At 40.9% G+C, this 18,092-nt stretch overlaps 1 protein-coding gene across 3 annotated transcripts in view; it reads left to right on the top strand.

Moving 5' to 3' along the window:
- The first annotated feature begins 1,675 nt into the window (after positions 1-1,675).
- VDR (vitamin D receptor) overlaps positions 1,676-18,092 on the top strand; it is a 104,921-nt gene continuing 88,504 nt past the window's right edge. Inside the window, exons 1-2 of one of the 3 annotated variants that reach the window (XM_042448073.1) lie at positions 1,676-1,706; positions 12,283-12,363. The gene's annotated coding sequence lies outside the window, so the exon portion shown is untranslated. Of the gene's footprint in view, positions 1,707-12,282; positions 12,364-17,368; positions 17,690-18,092 lie in introns of those variants that run through there. The other 2 variants (XM_042448075.1, XM_042448074.1) reach the window with 2 other exon arrangements.

Below are 18,092 nucleotides of genomic sequence, written 5' to 3'. Positions count from 1 at the left end.
CAGATACGCAAAAAGTATGTCCTAGGTATGTACTAGGGTTAGGAAAGGGTGTCCTTTCTGGATACCCTAACCTGAGTACGTACCTAGTACGTACAAAATGGTGACTATGACTCTGGAGACTAGGGTTCAAATCCTGACTTGACCATGGAAACCTATTGGGTGACCCTGAGCAAGTCACACTCTCTCAGCCTCAGCGGTTGGTGATGGCAATGGCAATGGCAAACCCCCTCTGAAGAAACTTGCCAAGAAAACCCATGACAAGATTGTCTCAGAGCTGCCTTATGTTGGAAAGGAAGGCTCATGACAATGTGTGTATTTGGGCCCTCCGTTCTGGTAGTCAAGAGCTCCTGTCTCAGCCCAGGATTTCCTCTGCCCCATCCTGGATTCGCCCCTTTTCACTTGCTGCCCCTCACTCCTGGAACCTTCTTCCCCCGCGAGCAAGAGCCATCACTTCTTTAACTAGCTTCAAAAAGGAGTTGAAGACCATCCTGTTCAGAGAAGCATTCCCAGGCATTGCATAACTGTCACTTGCTATTTGATGTTTCTTTGTTGTCTGTTTTATTGAATCATTTCCTGTATTGCTATGCATTTTATATGTATTATCCTACTAGAAAGGCCCCTTCCCCTCCACCACTCCCTTCTCCTTTTGTGTCGTGTCTTTTTAGATTGTAAGCCTGAGGGCAGGGAGCCGTCCAATTAAAAAGATTGTATGTACAGCACTGTGTAAATTTACAGCACTTTACTGTATAAATAAAGGTTAATAATAATAATATATGTCTGTATATATGCATACACATATATATGTGTGTTATATATTTGTGTGTGTGTATGTGTGTGTGTGCATATATTTATGTCTATGTCTGTGTGTATCAATATATGTATATGCATATATTTGTATGCATATGTGTATGTATATGCATGTGTGTGTATATCGACAGGGTTGCAATGGGTTGAAATTGACTTGAGGTCAGTTAACAACAAAACCATATACACGCATATACACATACATATATATATTATACACATACATATACTGTATACACACACACATATATGTATACACATATGTATATATATATTTATACACACACATATATGTATATACTTATGCACAAACATATACACATACATATATACAAATATAGACACACAGACATATATATACACACACACACACGGTTTTGTTTTTGTTAACTGTCTTCAAATCTATTTCGACCCGGACTAATAGCGGATCCCTCTCTCTCACACACACGCTCTCTCTCCTCCTCCTCCTCCTTCTTGGAAGAGCAGAGAGAGAACGCTCAGTCCTCTTCCTCCCCCAAGGAGGGGGGGCGGGGCGGGAGGGTCACGTGCCGAGCGCGGGGGGGGGGAGGGGGGGGGGAGGTTAAGCGCCCTCCTCGCGCGCCCACTGGGGAAGAAGACCCGGAGGGCTGCGGGGCTGCTTAGCACGCAGCCTCCCTTTCCCCCGCCCCCTCTCCTCTCCTCTCCTCTCCTCTCATCATCTTTGAGCTGGAGGAGGAGGAGGAGGAAAGGGGCGGGCTTAGAACCCTGGGCTGCGGGAAGCCATTGGCCCGAGATGGAACCCCCTCCTCCCATTGGGCGGGGAGGATTTAAAGGCGGGGCTAGGGAGAGGGTAGTTTCCAGTTAATAGGCGGTTGCGGGGTCGGAGGGGGGAGGAGGGTGGCGGAGGAGAGCCGGCAGCGAAGGTACTAATGAGGGCTCGGGGAGGGGGGTCCTCCTCTGACACGCGTCTTGCACGTGTGAATGGGCCAGGAGGAGGAGGAGGAGGAGGAGGAGGAGGAGGCAGAGGCAGCAGCCTCTCAAGAAAAGTTTTGTCTTTCTGTGTGGCTTCATGTATTATAGGTGGGGCTGGGAGGTTAGAAAGGTAACGGCGTCTGTGTTGTTAATGGTGACTCTTTAAGACAGTGCTTCACAACCCTTTGGTCCTCCATTTGCTTTGAACTGCAGCTCCCAGAAGCCCCAGCCAACTTGGCCAATAGCCAGGATTCATGGGAACTTGAGTCCACATCCTCTGGAGGACAACCATAGAGTGGGGGCCACTGCCGTGAGGCCACGTCTCAGATTGTGTTGTGGGCCAAATCACAACTATTCAGGTGGATATTGTGTAGGCAGTAGCCTCCCTTTGACTTGTACTGTATTCAGTTAACATTGCTTTGGTAGAGTTGCCAGAATGAAAACTGGAAAGGGCTCCTGTGCTTCAATGATTTTTGTCAAAGAGATGATGATGATGATGATGCATGCGTCGCTTGTTACCTGGTCGTGTAACACAACATCTACTGAAATTCCCTCCTCTGCCCAACCATTGAAGGTCTAAGAGTCCTTTCCAGTCTGGCAACCCTATTTGGGGGAGGGCTTAGCATGCTGTGAACTGACAGGGATGATGGGAGTCACAGTCAGATACATGGGGCTGGTACCAGATTAGGAAGAACTGGGGTGTCCCCAGATCTGCCCTCAACTTATACATGTAGTCGATGTATAGTCAAATATATATGGTACACGTGCCCAGAAATACATGTCTATACAGTATATTCACAGCTTAGCTTTGGATGTGAAAAATTAAAATGACTAGGCCTAAGAATTATGGGAATTCAGAATGGCGCCTGTACTTGCTTATGCTCAGTAACACGCTTCCATTGCTAGAGAAGCCATCGACAGAAGAGCAAACTCACCGTACGTCCCTTTGGCCAGAATTGCCTCAAATTTGGGAAGCAGTGATGGTTGGGATGCATAAATATTGACAACTTTCCCCCAGAACTTTCCTGTAATGGAGTTCTTGAATAAATACCCCCTGAATACATTTTCCCATTACTAAGCCTTGCTGTCAGTTCAAATCCCATCTTGGCCATCTAAAACCACTAGCTGACCTTAGGCAAGTCACACTGTCTCTGCCTCAGAGGAGGGCAATGTCAAAGAAGAAACTTGCCAGGAAAACCACTTGAGCCATAGGGTTGCCATTAGTCGGAAAGGACTTGAAGGCATGCAAAAACAACCACCAGCCTTGCGCTTCTTTCCTGGCGTACCCATAATTTATCACCTACTACCCTGCATATCGAAGCTGTTAAACAGTCTCTTTGAACAGAGAAACCTTGATGTCTTGTTTGTGAGATTGCAGGGGAACTGTTTCTCTGACATTCCAAACAGGGAAGACAGGCCACAGATCTGGCTGGGATCACGTGCCACGATCCTGTCCTTGCAAACTCCCTTGTGCTGTGGAGTATAAACAAGGCTTTTTAGAGCTGTTCTGTACAGTAGTCTGATTACTTGGAGGACCAGGATTGAATTAAGGCACAGATTACTTGCATATTATGTACACATTAACCTGTCTTTGCTGTTTTCCTCACCCTTTGGAAAGCAGTTGGCTGGCTAGTCTCTTTCTAAGGCTGTAGGAAGTGTTGGGGACGGGTTTTCTCACAGATGGAAGATTTATGTGTGAAGTGAATGAAAATGTACAGACCCTTCACTTTAAATACCATCTTGCGTGTAGTGTTTGCTCCATCACATAGCTGTACTTGAACCCTATACCTAGCCTGGCTCTCTGCCACCATTACTGACAGCAGACAGCTGTAACGTCTCTGTGGCACATACTGTTCATGTTATCTGATCCCCTGTTAGTGGTTACAGACTTATAAATCTAATTTGTGGATTTGGTTGCTGCTTAACTTCTGACATGAGGTGTCAAAGCTTAAACCTGCCAAATAGCACACTAAAACAAACACAAATGTCTTCTAAATTAAATATTTTATTTATGGGTGACTTTATCACCTCCTCCTCCTCCTCACATTTTTATCCTGTTTTCCCTCCAGAGAGCCCAGCCTGGCATATCTGGTTGAAATTATGCCCTTAATTTGTATTAAAAAGTTAGATTAAATTAAAATGATTTGGTACTGGGTCACTTTGTGAGCTTTCCAGTCCAAGTTAACATTTGAACCCAGGTCCTGCAAGTCCAGCATGTCCCAAAATATCTGTCTTATTCATTGTTTCACAGTTGAGCCTTAGCAAGTCCTGCTTCCAATTAAATACTAGGGTTGCTAGCTATATTAAAATAATATATTATGCAAATAAAACCTTGTTCATATTTAAGCCTCTTTGTTTATTCTTTCTGCCTATTTATTACCTTTTGCCTTATTTACATTTTTTCTATCTTTTATTCAATTTGATCATAGGTTTAGTCTTCTCTGTACTATGATAGGATGAATCATATGTCTATGGACCATGTTGGTATGAGTTTGTCTGTGGCAAGCTACAAGGAAATATATTGGTGGAACCTCTTGCAGTGGCCTTATTATGGGATCTAGGATTTTTCTTCTATGCTAAATCAACTCCAAATGTTTCTTATATATCTCTTTGTCAGGTAACTCTGCAGCGGCTTCAGATATTCTTTTCCATAGCTGCTCCACCCAGATAGTTTCTTCTCAAAGTAAGCTAATTTCTGCCCCGAGTTTGGTTTATGGTGGTGTGGGAGGATTGAAATCTTCCCCTCCCAACCACTTTTATATCCCTTTAAATGTGCCTTTCCTACCACTGGCATTCTACAGTAAAACATGGAATAGGGATTTGGAGTTTGCTGTAGAGATCCACCTAAGAACTTTTGTTAGGTCTCTTTTTTCTCTTATACAGTACTTCATTTATTGTTTGTAACAGTATGTACAAAACACATTTTCATATGCTTGCTATACTTCTCACGCTGTGGTTGTCTAAATAATAAACGTTCTGAAAACTGGCTTAGTCTAGCAAGAGCCAAATCATTGCTCTGCTAATAACTTTTTGGATGGCCTTGTATAGTTTCAGTTCCCCTTCTGTTTACATCTTCTTCCTAGAGTTTTCTTGAGGATGGATACCATTATTTACTTTTTACTTGTAACAATAGCATATACTGTACTTTAGTAAGCAGTAGTCAAAGTGGCCTTTTATATGCATTTTAAATAATTACTGTTGAAGAACAATAGTTATGTACTGTAGTTGGCTGCATATGTGTGGGCTTTATTTTACACATATAGCAACCTGAGCACTGTCTTGGAAGATGTTGTTCTAGATCTTGGTTCAGTTGTGAATTAACTGGATGGTCTTAAGCCTGGTCTTGCCTCTAACATTGTTTATAGACATGCATAGCTATAGCGGTGAGCTCATAGTGGCACTATGTTTAACAGATTAGCCTCTTCTCCAGGCTTCTCCCTGGACTGAGTTCAGAGAAAACCTCCTGGGGTTTTGCACTACATTGATTGGATAGATGTACTCTCAGGTCTGGCCTAGGCACAGACCTGGTCAGGTAATAAATTGAGTGAACCACAAAGCTGTCTCCTCTGTTTTGATGGAGTTTTTAAAAGTTTGTTTCATTTTAACTTTTAACATGAAAAGCCTTTGAAAACTGAAGTGTGGAACAGAGCTGTGTCAGGTGCTTTATATACGTATGTATGATATGGAGAGCAGGGCTTGTATTGCACCTGAAAAAGCCACATCTCCTGTTTCAAGGAACTTCAGTCTGTATACAGTGTCGTCACTACTGTCCCCACTTACAATATTGGGATTAACAGTGATGGTGAGCCTTACAGCATTGTTCTAAAGACTGGAGGTTAATGTAGATGAAATGTATTGAGAATATAAAAGGAGGTGTTGTCTAAATATAAAGACTTCTCCAGTTAGGGGTTGGATGCTTTCTTAAAATCATAACAGAAAACAAAATGTTTTGCATTTGGTTAGTGTATTCAAATCACTTAACAGATACAATCTTCGTGTAAGACTTTTTGACATCCCCAAGAGGTAGGCTAGTCTCCTAGTACTGTACTGAAGCTATAACAGTAGGATTAGAAAGCAGAGATTCAAAAGGCATCCTTCTTAATTTCTAATTCTGTGCCATGCCAGCTTTAAAATATGCATAAATCTTCTTTGTCTTGTTTTTTATGTAGCTAAGATAAAGTGTAGTGGGTGTGGGTGTTTTAATGATATTTGGTTGTAGATCCTGTACCATGCAGGATATGTTTATTGTCCTCTTTTAAAAGGGAAGGGGGAATGGAATAGCAGAAGTCTATTGGGTATCAGATAGGGTGGATGGGTATTAGGCATTCAGTGTTTTCCCTCTGGGCAGAGAAGTCAGTGACTGTATGTCCTTTCATACTGGTGTCTAGGATGTGCGTAGAAAGGGTGTGGAGTCTCTGTGGTTTGCTTGGCACCAGATGAAGAAATGGGTGGAAACTTTCTGGAAGATTTTGTGAGTAGGCAAGAGTCGACATAGGGCTAATTCAAGGATAGAGTGTATATTTTTTTCCCTCATCCATTCATAAGTCTTCCCATTGTCATCTTTGTATGCTGTGCCATTTTAAGAGGTCCTGAGGGGGTACTCTAGTTCTATAGAAATTCATGTTTGGATATTGTTCCACCAGTTGCCTTGTTTTGTGGTGTGCTTTCCTCCCACAGTTTGTTGACTAATGACTCATCTTCCTTTGCAGGATCAGCAGTAAAAAGAAAGAATTAATAGAAGAAATTAATAATCTATCTTTCCTTCTGAAAGATCCTTCTTTTTCTATATTCAGTTTTTACTATGCAGCCGTTCTAAAATTCTTGGAAATTGTTGCCCACAAAAGAGATGGGATTGTCAAGAGTCTGAGTGTTCCAGCAATTAAAATGTTACGATACAGGCACCTAAAATTTTTTGACACTGTTTATAGCTCCATGTCAGTCTGGCTGTTAGGAAGTTGAAATACAGTAAATAAGGACTGGGAAAAAAATGTTGGTAGTCCAGATCTTGGAAAAATTACAAATCCCAGAACTACTTAGTTCCTTTATCTTTTTTAAAAAACCATAGTCACTGTTGTATTATAATGCAATCTTTTGTTTTGCCCCCCAGCCTTCTGTAAAGTGACAGAATTCTTACAAACTGCAAGATGTTATTATGGAACTTTTAGTAGTAGGAATCTGCATTATTGTTCATACGAGGCAGCTCTTGTATTTCAGTTTGGTGAAGATCAACCACTGAAGGGCCAGTTGGTCCTCAGACTGTTTCATCAGAGACTATGTAGTAAGGGTACCAACAGGACTTTTCTGGAAGTCAACCTCAAAGGGTGGGATTGGAACCTGCTCAGTGGTCATCCTATGAGTTGCTTACCAGAGAAAAATAACATTTTCTTAAAAGGCAAAGGCTTCCGCTTTGACAAGATTGTGCAGTTGTGTCTGACTGTAGGGGGCAGTGCTCATCTCCAGTACTAAACTGAGGGCGCTAGCATTGTCAGAGGTGACTGTTGGTGTGTCGTCAGCATGACTGCATGGAATGCTGTTACCTTCCCACCAAAGCAGTATCTATTTATCTACTTGCACTTTTACATGCTTTTGAACTGCTAGGTTGGCAGAAGCTGGGATTAGTGAAGGGAGTTCACTCTGTCATGCAGCGCTTGGGTCTCGAACTACTAATCTGACAACCTTGCGAACCTCAGAGTCATCATCTTACCCACTAAGCCATCGTGTCCCCCAGTATTTTCTTACATAGTTGAAATTTACTATATAGCCAGTAAATTAAGAAATTGAAGAAAGTATTTGAAATGCTATCTGCAAATCCAGTTTGCACCAGTGTCCACAGTCTTTTGCAAGATGATTGACATCTGTAATGTGACAGTGCTTTGCTACTGTACAATTCTTTTTAGTATGCTATTGACTCACTATTCTTATTCTACATGTTTCTATTTGTGTACCATGGTTAGCTAGATGTGTGGTAAATTAAGCAAACCCATTTCCTGCTCAATATGCAGCACCAAGCTTGTTCAGCTGTGGACAGTGCCCTTTGTTTTCATATTTTGTGTGATTGCAGTGTTTGGTGTGTGTAATGGTGGAGCTGTTCTCCTGTGGGTGTGATTTCAGTGGTATTTAATATTACCACATCCTTCTTTTGCTCATCTCATATGCACCCTATGTTTGCATCAGAGTACAGTTGTAAATCATATGGGTAGAACCTGTGCCAGTGAATTTTTTGGAATACAGTGTGTTAAAATAGCCCCAAACTAGCAACTTCTGGAAAGACCAAACTAGGTTAAATGGACCAGTGGTCTGCCGCTGCAAAGCACAGCTTTCCACGTTCAAATTGGTAGCACAGAAACTGTGGAATCCAGGTACTTCTCTTTGTAATCTGCTTTATTGGGTGAAAAACATTTTGATAATCAATATTTTTCCATTTCAGGTGCACATTGTAATATCAATCAGCAGGCCATTATCAGGCCTGGGAACTGTCTGTACTTTTAAGAATGGAGAGGGGAACTGTTCATCTGGATAATAAGGAATATAAATAGCAAGATAAGGGAGAACAAAAGTCCAATGAGATAACACAGGGCAAAGACTGCTGTGTGTTTAAAAACCACATTGATGCATAATTCTAATCTGAGGTAGTTTTGCACCATGACTAGAAATGGGAAATGGCCTGGCCTTAGTTTATGAATTAAATGTCTTTGTATTCCATTTTGAGATGATTGCACTAAACAAGCACACATGGATGTTTCTTGGAAAGCTTAGTAGATGGGAGTAGTAATTGCTGTCATGCTGGCTGAGTTTACTTATCATGATAAAATAAGCATTATGGTAGAGGGACCCTGGTAAATGTAGGAGCATTGTGCTGGAGCATAGTACTTTTTGATGGCTCCCACTAGAAGCAGCTAAGAAAAATCATAAACTTTCAGTTGATGAGTTGCTTATTTCACATCCAGGCACAGCACTCTACTTTGTCTCTCTCATGACAAGCCAGTGAAACAAACCAACAACAAAACCGTGTAGTGGGACATACTCCCTTGTTCACGATCAGACAATTTTCTTTCAGTGTTAGTTTACGGTAATGGCTGAATACACCCATCCATTTTGAGCCTCAGATTGCTATGCTTCATCGTTATTGGCTATGTTGCTGAGCCTGAGCTTGATCTTTTGAGTTTGCTGACTTATTCTGTGATGTTTAGAAAAACTGGTCCTTTAAGTGACTTGACCCTAAAAACAGCAGAAAGACTACTTCTAGTAACTCATTGCCAGTCTGGGTACTAAAACAGTATTTTAAAACCAAGATTGGCCAACATGTAGCTTCTGAATTGGAATCTCACCCAAACAGCCCTAGCAAATTTAAATCCAAAGCTGGTAAAAATTTTAGCACTCAGTTTCAGTAGTAAGTGACAGATGTTTTTAAAATGTAAGAAATGGGAATATTCATATATTAATGCTGTAATTTTTAAAGACAATGTAAATACACACTTTCCTGTGTCTGTTGCTGGGGTAGGAACAGGGGTGTAAGCTAAGGGAGAGGGGCAAAATGATGGTGTTGTCCTCCATTAAGAATTTACCTCCCCATAAAATTTTCCTTTCATCCCTAAATTTTTAGCTCTGCAATCATTTAAAACTTCAATGGATCATTTTGAAGTCCAGTTTAGGCATCAAAAGTGAAGAGGCAGGCAAATAGATGTCAACATAGCAAGCCGAAAAGTGTCTCTTTCTCTCTCCATTACTAGAAATTTGGGGACTGGAGTTGTACAGCCCTCCAAGAGCTACAACTTCCAGGAGCCCAAGCTAATGGTGAGGGAAGCTGACAGTTGCCATCAAACAACATGTGGAGAGCTCATCCATTCCTCAGTGCAGAAATAATTCAGTTTGACACCACTTTACCTGCCATGGCTCAATGCTATGGGATTTCGGGATTTGTAGTTTTGTAAGATATTTAGCCTTCTTGGTCAGATAGCTCTGGTGCCTTAACAAACTACAATTCCATAGCATTGAGCCATGGCAATTAAACTAGATTATTTCTGCATTGTGGATGCAGCCTAAGGAGATTATCAGATGGGGCAGGGCAGGGGGAAAGCCAGGAATAAAAGGCATACTCTTGGCATAATTGCACGATTGTGCTGAAGATTTTCAGACACATTGCGCTTATCCAGTACCTAACCCATGAAGATCCAGGAATGCTCCAGCAACAAACCATGCATGGGGAAGTCCTGGAAATGGTTTCTTTCTGGAGCATTGCTAGATCTTCATGGGATAAGTCCTGGATGAGCGCGATGTTGTCTGAAAATCTTCAGCACGGTCATACGATTATGCTGGGAGTATGCCTTTTATTCCTGGCTTTTGCCCCCCATCTGATAATCTCCCTAGTGAGTGACCTCTTTGACAGGGCAGCCCTAATTTCTAGATCACAACAGTGTAGTGGCATTTGGTTAGCAGATCAGTCTGTGGCAAAAGACACTTCTGGACCCTCTGCTTTGAGAGTCCCATGCTTATATTAAAGCTGAGATTGGCCATCCCTGATTTAAGTTACTGTCTTCTGTATTCAAGATAACATAAGCTTTAAGCCATTGAGGAAGACCGGAAAGATTAACTTGCATTTTGGGTAAAATGCAAGATGTTTGACTGAAATGACTGAGACTCGGAGGTAAGATCTAAAGAGGAAAATATCCAAGAAGCCAGTGAGATTAACCTTTCCAGACTTGTTTTGTTTGCCTAGGGGTGGGGAGAGAGGTGACCTCTGAGGTATAATTTTTGAGAGACTGTAAACTTACTGACTTACATGACTACAGAGTTCGTGACTGTGATTGTTTGCTTAAATAACACTGTAAAATTAGTAGCATACTGAAAGACTAGTTACTGAAACTTGTCACATGTGAGCTCAGCTTGAGAAGCGACTATAGTGGGAAGTAATAAGCAATTTTTTTCTGCTTCCTTGCAGAAGGTCCCAAGTTCAGTCCCTATCATTTTGAGTTTAGGAGGGATCAAGTAATAGGGAGTGGGGACTTTCGTGAACCTCAGCTAGTCAGAAGAAGAAAAGTCTGACCTGGTATACAGCTGCTCCCATTATTCCGAGTCACAAAACATACACTAACTCCAAATGTAGAAAGTGCTTAAACTCATAAGACACTGTATATTTCCTTGAATTGAACAAATCTGTTGTTCTTAACTCAAAGATTTTGCATGCATACTCTTCAGTAATGGCATGTAATTTTAAGTGTTATTTAATAATAATGTACAGGAAGCCTCCTCATTGGTGTCACCAGAATCACCCCTTTTAATTGACTGTGGCTGCTTCCACGTGGCAGAATTAATGTAGTTTGACACTGTTTTAAGTGTCATAGCTCCATCCCGTGAAAATCTGGGATTTGTAGTTTGTTGTGGCACCAGAGCTCTCTAACAGGGGAAGCTAAATATCTCACAGAACTAAAAAGCCCAGCATTGAGCCATGGCAGTAAAAGCAGTTTCAAATGGCATTAATCCTGTAGTGGAGACACAGCCTGTGTCCCTGTTAAGGGAGACTGATGTCATTGCCTCCCTTTCCCAACAAGAGCATAGGGAGTTATTTATTGTCTTTTCACCTTCAAGAGCAAAGAATGTCATAAGTTTTTTGTCCACAGAGTGAGAAGATATGGGCACATTTCTTTATGATTTTTCCCATTTTGAGACTTTTTTTTTTGCAAACATTTTGTTTGTGCAAAACCACAGTTTTTCATGTAAAACCCAACTTTATCACAGGAAAAAAATTAGTATATATTGCATAAATTACAGTTTTCTGTCAAGCTGTCCTTTGGGGAAAAAGTCACAAAATGTGAACAGTCTCATGGTAGTTGATCGCTTACCTATTGGGTTGTCTCAGTGTGTTGAAGTACCCTTTCCCAATAAGGAAATCTCTATAGCAGTGTCAGAGCAAACAGGCACTGCCATCTTTCTGACAAATGACATGCAAGTTTTAGTTTACTGCTCTGAGTGAGAATCAGTGTGTTCAAATGAATACTCAAGAAAATAAGAGTATATTTCTTTAGAAAAAGAATAATGTCTGGTCAGATAAAGAAAACATAGTACTCCATAGGATCAAAGCATCATACTGTGAGAGCCGGCGTGGTGTAGTGATATGAACATTGGACTAGGACTTTGAAGAATAGGGTTTGAATTTCCACTCAGCCATGGAAGCTCCCTGGTGGCCTTGGGCAAATCATACTCTCTCAGCCTCTGAAGGCAGTGAAGACAAACTCCTTCTGAACAAATCTTGCCAAGAACAATAGGGTAGCCATAGTCGGAAATAAACTTGAAGGCTCAGAACAGCAACAAGCACCATACCCTTTTATGTTTAGGTGCATAAGGTTATGTAAGCAAGTTGCATAACTTTACACTTCTAAAAGACAGAAGAAAACTATTCAATAATGGGATTGTTTTAAAGAACAGTCTCTTCCACCTTTTTATCTGTTGCTTATGTTACTTGCTCTTTGTTCCAACTAATAGCAAATGTACTACCATAATTGTGATGGAATAAATGTCTCTTCATTCTAGAGTTTGCTTACCTTGGATAACACTTGCTTTCATTGGGAACTGACCAGAGTCTTTCTGCTTTTATCCTTCAATAGAACATTGGTAAGAAATGTTTAATTCTCCTTTAAATTATTATTTAGGCATACTGTACTTAAAACTGTAATTGTGTTTTCTAAAATGCTTTTGAGCTTTATGAGAATGCCTTTTTTATTTAATAATAATAATAAATAAATGCTAAAGAGCATCCCTATGCTCTTGTTGGGAAAGGGAGGCAATGACATCAGTCTCCCTTAACAGGGACACAGGCTGTGTCTCCACTACAGGATTAATGCCATTTGAAACTGCTTTTAGCATAGTGATATTAGTTTGTGCCCTGCCCTGGGCTTTTTTATACAGTTCTGTAAAGCAGGGAGTGTAAACCATGTGATTCTCCAATTGTTGGACTGCAACTTTCATCAGCCATAGACAGCAAAGAATAATAGGAGTTGGAATCCAATATACTGAGAGTCAAATACTGGGAAGAACACTGGGCGTTAGAGTCCAGTAATATCTGAAGGGCTGGATTATTCCCATCCCTGCTGTAAAGAAACTGTAAAGGTCCTGTGTCCGTTTAAAGTTTCCTGAATTGAGTAAAGAGATACAAACGTCTATTTGTGTAATTTGGCTGTGACCTTTTAGTACTGATGAAGCAAGATCTGTGTTCTTTGGCTTGTGAATGATAGAAGAAAATGGGTGTTTTGGAAAAAAAATTGCTTGCTTTTCTTGGAATAATTTGTTTGCTTTTTTATTCTCTTGTACAAAAGAATTATTTATTTAAATGATGTGTACTCTAATTTTTCCAGCAATGGTCTCTAGGACAATTTACCTACATAATTTAAGTATCAGCTTCAAGTGCTATCTGTCTGAGTCAAAGGATATGGGATTATCTTGCTCTCAAGATTTATATTTACTGAAAACTTTAGTATTTGCAAGTTCATGTGGAAGGACACCATCCCTCAGGTTTATGGATTCCAATCAGAATAAAACGATAAAGGTTGCTACCAACATTTTGAATTATAATCAGAAGAAGATTGATAGCATGTAAAGCGCTTAAGCACTGGTGAGAGATGTTCCTGTTCATCAGTCTTAACCCAGCTCCCAATTGATCCTCAAAGACACATACAATACTTTATAGCAGTCTCTTCTTTTCTATTATTAGTTAGCAGAGCATGAATAACTGCTGTCAGGTATCTAAGGGTGCATCTACACTGTAGGAATAATGCAGTTTGACACCACTTTAGGAGCTATAGCTCCAGCCTATAGAATCCTAGGATTTGTAGTTTTGCAAGGTCTTTAACTTTCTCTACCAAAGTGTGCTGGTGCCTCACTGAACTACAAATCCCAGAATTCTGTAGGATGGAGCCATGCAGCTGAAGTGGTGTTAGACTGCAATATTTATACAGTATAGACATACCCAGAAATCTCTGACAGTATTTCTTCATGCTACAGTGTAGATGCACTGTAGATGCAGTCTTGGTTGGTGAAAACCACTGTGTGCCACTTTTAGAGTTGTCTAGTGACCAAAGGTATAATAGTGAGTACATATTCCAAAAGTATAATAGTGAGTACATACTTCCACAATGTGGAGATTTAGTCTTGTCCAGGCTGAATACCACATGCCTCAATGAATCTTGAATATGTGTGTCTATACTTGCTACCAAACGTGGCACCATCAACATATACTGGGTATGGAATCTTCAGGCCTAAATCCAATTGTTAATCCTAACTAAAATAAAACCTCTCTTTTAGACAGGGTTCATCTGTTGTGAGCACAGACGGCAGGCATCTGCTCTTTGTAATGTCAGCTCTACAGGTGATGAGAGGAGGGCCTTTTGCAAGATTTCCATATTCCTTACAAGATCTCGGATCTCATGGGAACCTGAAACGCTTGCAAGAGGCCCTCCTCTCATGAGATCTGAGGCAGGCTTTGTATAGGCCTGCCTCATGTATACCAGCCACTCTTGAGCTCTCTGGGCAATGGAGAGAATTGTTCTGTACTGGGGACAGAGAAAGTTGGAATAGGTCTACTGTAGTTGAGACTAATAATTAGATTTAGACCTCAGATTTTAAACATTTTACTGGCATTTTTCTACATGTGCCTCTCCACAGGTTAATGCTGCAGTCTTCCTGGCATACATTTGACCTGGGACTTTAAAGTGCGGAAACTTTTTATATCTACTAAGGGCTAAAAATAGCAGAATGGTAGTTTGGACTGTAATTTATTAGACTTCAATTGCTCATAACAGATAAGATTTATTTTTATAGAACATAATTTGTCTTCCTTTGAAAACAATATTTACTGCAGTATACACTCTCACTGGCTGTAGGATGCAATTGCTGAGTAAGCCTTGAACCTAAACCAATTTCAGCTATTGGCTTGTAGCGTACCCTTGGACAAATTGTTTTATCTCAGTCTTAGTTTCTTTTTCCCCCCATGTTTGTTTTTCCAGGCTGTCAATCCTAAAAGCTCATAATCTTGTAGCACTGTGACTCCCAAAATGTTTAACAATCCATCAGTCCTCATCCTCTTAACAAATATGAGCAAACCTTCCAGACCAAAGTAGAGCACATATTGTAAACAGTTTCTTATTTCCAAAAGTGACAACTGTTTCATTTCATTTATTTTTAAAGGGGCATGTGCAAGCATTTTTTTCTTCAGACAGTGTCTATCAGAACCATGGGGATAGAGAAAGCAAATTCTGATTTTTGAGATCTTCCTTTGGCAGGAGCTTTTTAAAATATAAAACAAAACCAAAATCACACCTTCAACTTCCCTTTCAGACTACTTTTAAAAGATTGAAGTGAAAAAGCAAGCTAAGAGGAGCCAAATATGGATCCTGTAGATAGTTGCAGGAAAAAGGCTTGTTCAGGCAGGTTGTTTTGCTTGAATTGTGTTTCTTACTTGAATCTTATGGATTTCTTGTTTATAGGTGCTTCCTTCTAGATATTCAGACTTTTTAAAATCAATAGTTGTATTTATCCAAGGTTTGAATTGCTGCTTATATTGGTCAGTCAGATACTGTCAGTCAGTCACAGAAAAGGATTGTCAAATAGTTCATGAAGGCCTGGTACATACCGCCAAGAAGCAGCGTCCAGGCAGCGATTCTAGGGTTAGGGACTGCGCACCAACTGTACTGTCCCTAACCCTAGGACATCACGGCGGTGGCGTAATGGCGACCTCCTGTTCATATGGGAGCTGCCATTGTGATGTCAGCGAAGTGCAGCTTATAGACATCGCTGCACATTGCTTACGTCACAAGCACGCCAATGGCACACTTGTGACGTGTGCGCAGCCTCCCAAGAACCACCCGGTTTTTCTAGGTTCTGTTTGGGGCGAAGGGATGCCACGCAGTTCGGCTGCTGTGGCGTCCCTCTGCAGGAAAACCAGCTGCCTCCAGCCCATCCTTTCGGGGTGGTATGTACCGGGACGAAGGCAGCAATACTTTTGAGTATCCTTTTTCTCACCTCCGTCCTTTAATCTCTGTTCAGCATTCAGCTGCACGCATTATCACTTCCACCCACCGCTCTGACCACATCTCTCCTGTGTTGGCATCCCTTCACTGGCTCCCTCTCCCTTTCCGCATTCAGTATAAGCTCCTGCTGTCAACATTCAAAGCCCTCCATGGACTGGCCCCTCCTTACTTATCAGACCTTCTTTCTCCTCACCTTCCCACCAGGGCCCTCCGTTCTGGTAGTCAAGGGTTCCTGTCTCAGCCCAGGATTTCCTCTGCCCCATCCCGGATTCGCCCCTTTTCACTTGCTGCCCCTCACTCCTGGAACCTTCTTCCTCCACAAGCAAGAGCCATCACTTCTTTAACCAGCTTCAAAACGGAGCTGAAAACCATCCTATTCAGAGAAGCCTTCCCAGGCATCGCATAATTGTCGCTTACTATCTGATGTTCTGTTGTTGGCTGTTTATCGATCCATTTCCTGTATTGCTATGTACTGTATATGCATTATCCTACTTGTGAGTATGTATTTTCCCTGGATAATGATTAACCTTCCATTTTGAAGCCATGCCCTCCCTTCAGTCCATCTGCCTTGGTCCAGGCCTCGGAGGTTGAGAGGAACTGCTGGACCTCTTACCCTTTCCCGTCACCACTCCCTTCTCCTTCTGTGTCATGTCTTTTTAGATTGTAAGCCTGAGGGCAGGGAACCGTCTAACTAAAAGGATTGCATGTACAGCGCTGTGTAAATTTACAGCGCTTCATAAATAAAGGTTAATAATAATAATAATAATAATAATAATAATAAGTGATAGCTTGGTTTTTATTGCATCATGGACACACTAGGAGCCAAATGTTGCCAACTCTCTTACATAGTCAGAGAGATCCCTCTGAGAAATAAGTCCCTGCTGTCTTAAAGCTCTCCAGATAATTTTGCCTTTCACCTTCAGCTGTGCAGTCTAGCATCTTCTCCTGAGCATTTGTTTAAATGCAGCTATCTCAGATGATGACAAAGAAATTCAAAATGCACAATAGGAATAGGAATAAGTAAAGTAACCTCTTTGGTTCGCAATTGATTGAACAGAAAAAGGAAGGAACATTGCATTGTTTAAACTGGTTGTAGCGTGGCTTGCAGTTTTCAGTGAGTGACTAATGCTTTTTGTTAGGATTCTCTGTATGTTAAATAATCTCTGTCGCTGTATGTTGACAGCTGATGCAAACTAAATACGTGGTTTAAAGTTACATCTTGGCTGAATTGGGCACAGGGCACAGTGGGGGTTTGTGGGTTCTAGCCCTTACACAGCTAGAGGTATGTCTGAGTTGCCATACAATGCACATTTACCCAGAACTGAGCCCCACTAAACATGGTGGGACTTAATTTTGAGTAAATGTAGTTGAAACTGTTTGCATACGCCTTGAAGAGAGAGTGGCAAAAGAATCCATTAATCTGTCTGATGGTAAATCACGAGTGAAGGGTTTTCTACATCAAGACTGAGATAATAACTTTTCTTACCTTATATTTTAGAAGTATGTATGTGCATGTACTTTTCCAGAACACAGTTACTTCTGCTTAGGTACTGCAAATTGTCAGCTTGCAAAATATACAGGTGTTGTGGGTGTATTTCTTCATGATCAGGAGTGGTGACACTCTGATAATGCTCATTATTGAGTTAGAAGAGTAAAACTCTTGCTCCAAAGGTGTCTTTGAGTATAACAGATCCAGATTAACTTCCTCAGGGTTATTGGCACTGCTAGAAAAGGAGTTAGCAACTGGGATCTGGTGTGTTCTGCCTGAGCCTGTGAGTCACATGATTGGAGCCCTACCAAAGAGTCTAAATTGTCAGTTCACTAGTTGGCTCAACCAGTCACTCACTGAAGGCACAGACCTTGGGAGCTTGGATCTTCTGCAGCTAGAGGTGTTGTGGGCAAACAAGAACTGAAGGGTAAGTTTTCTGTCCAGTTTTCTACACTGATGCTAGCTTCAGATTAGCTTCTTGGCTGCAAGTCTAAGTACTTAAAAGTTTAGCAAAAACTCAGATTACTTTCCTTTTTGTAGCCACCGTGTGTTCACATTTTTTGGACTTGAGCAAAAAGTAGTAATCCTTCTAAAGCTTTAAAAAAGGTAGACATGGTTTGTTTTTGGTTTTTGGTTTTTTTTAAAAAGACTGCTCCTAACTTGCTCACACATATTTAAGTAGTTCTAACAATTAACTCTGTGTTGTTTTATAATGTAGGTGTCAGTTATAATTTTTGTAGCTTTTTAACATAGCATTATTTCTCTTTCAAAATAGCTGCAAATTAATCTGTTTTACATTTAAAATTACTTCCCTTTTAAAGTTTGCAATT

Source organism: Sceloporus undulatus, chromosome 2, assembly GCF_019175285.1.
Source record: "Sceloporus undulatus isolate JIND9_A2432 ecotype Alabama chromosome 2, SceUnd_v1.1, whole genome shotgun sequence".
Classification (NCBI taxonomy): Eukaryota; Metazoa; Chordata; class Lepidosauria; order Squamata; family Phrynosomatidae; genus Sceloporus; species Sceloporus undulatus.
This window is presented reverse-complemented; position numbering and strand designations above follow the sequence as displayed.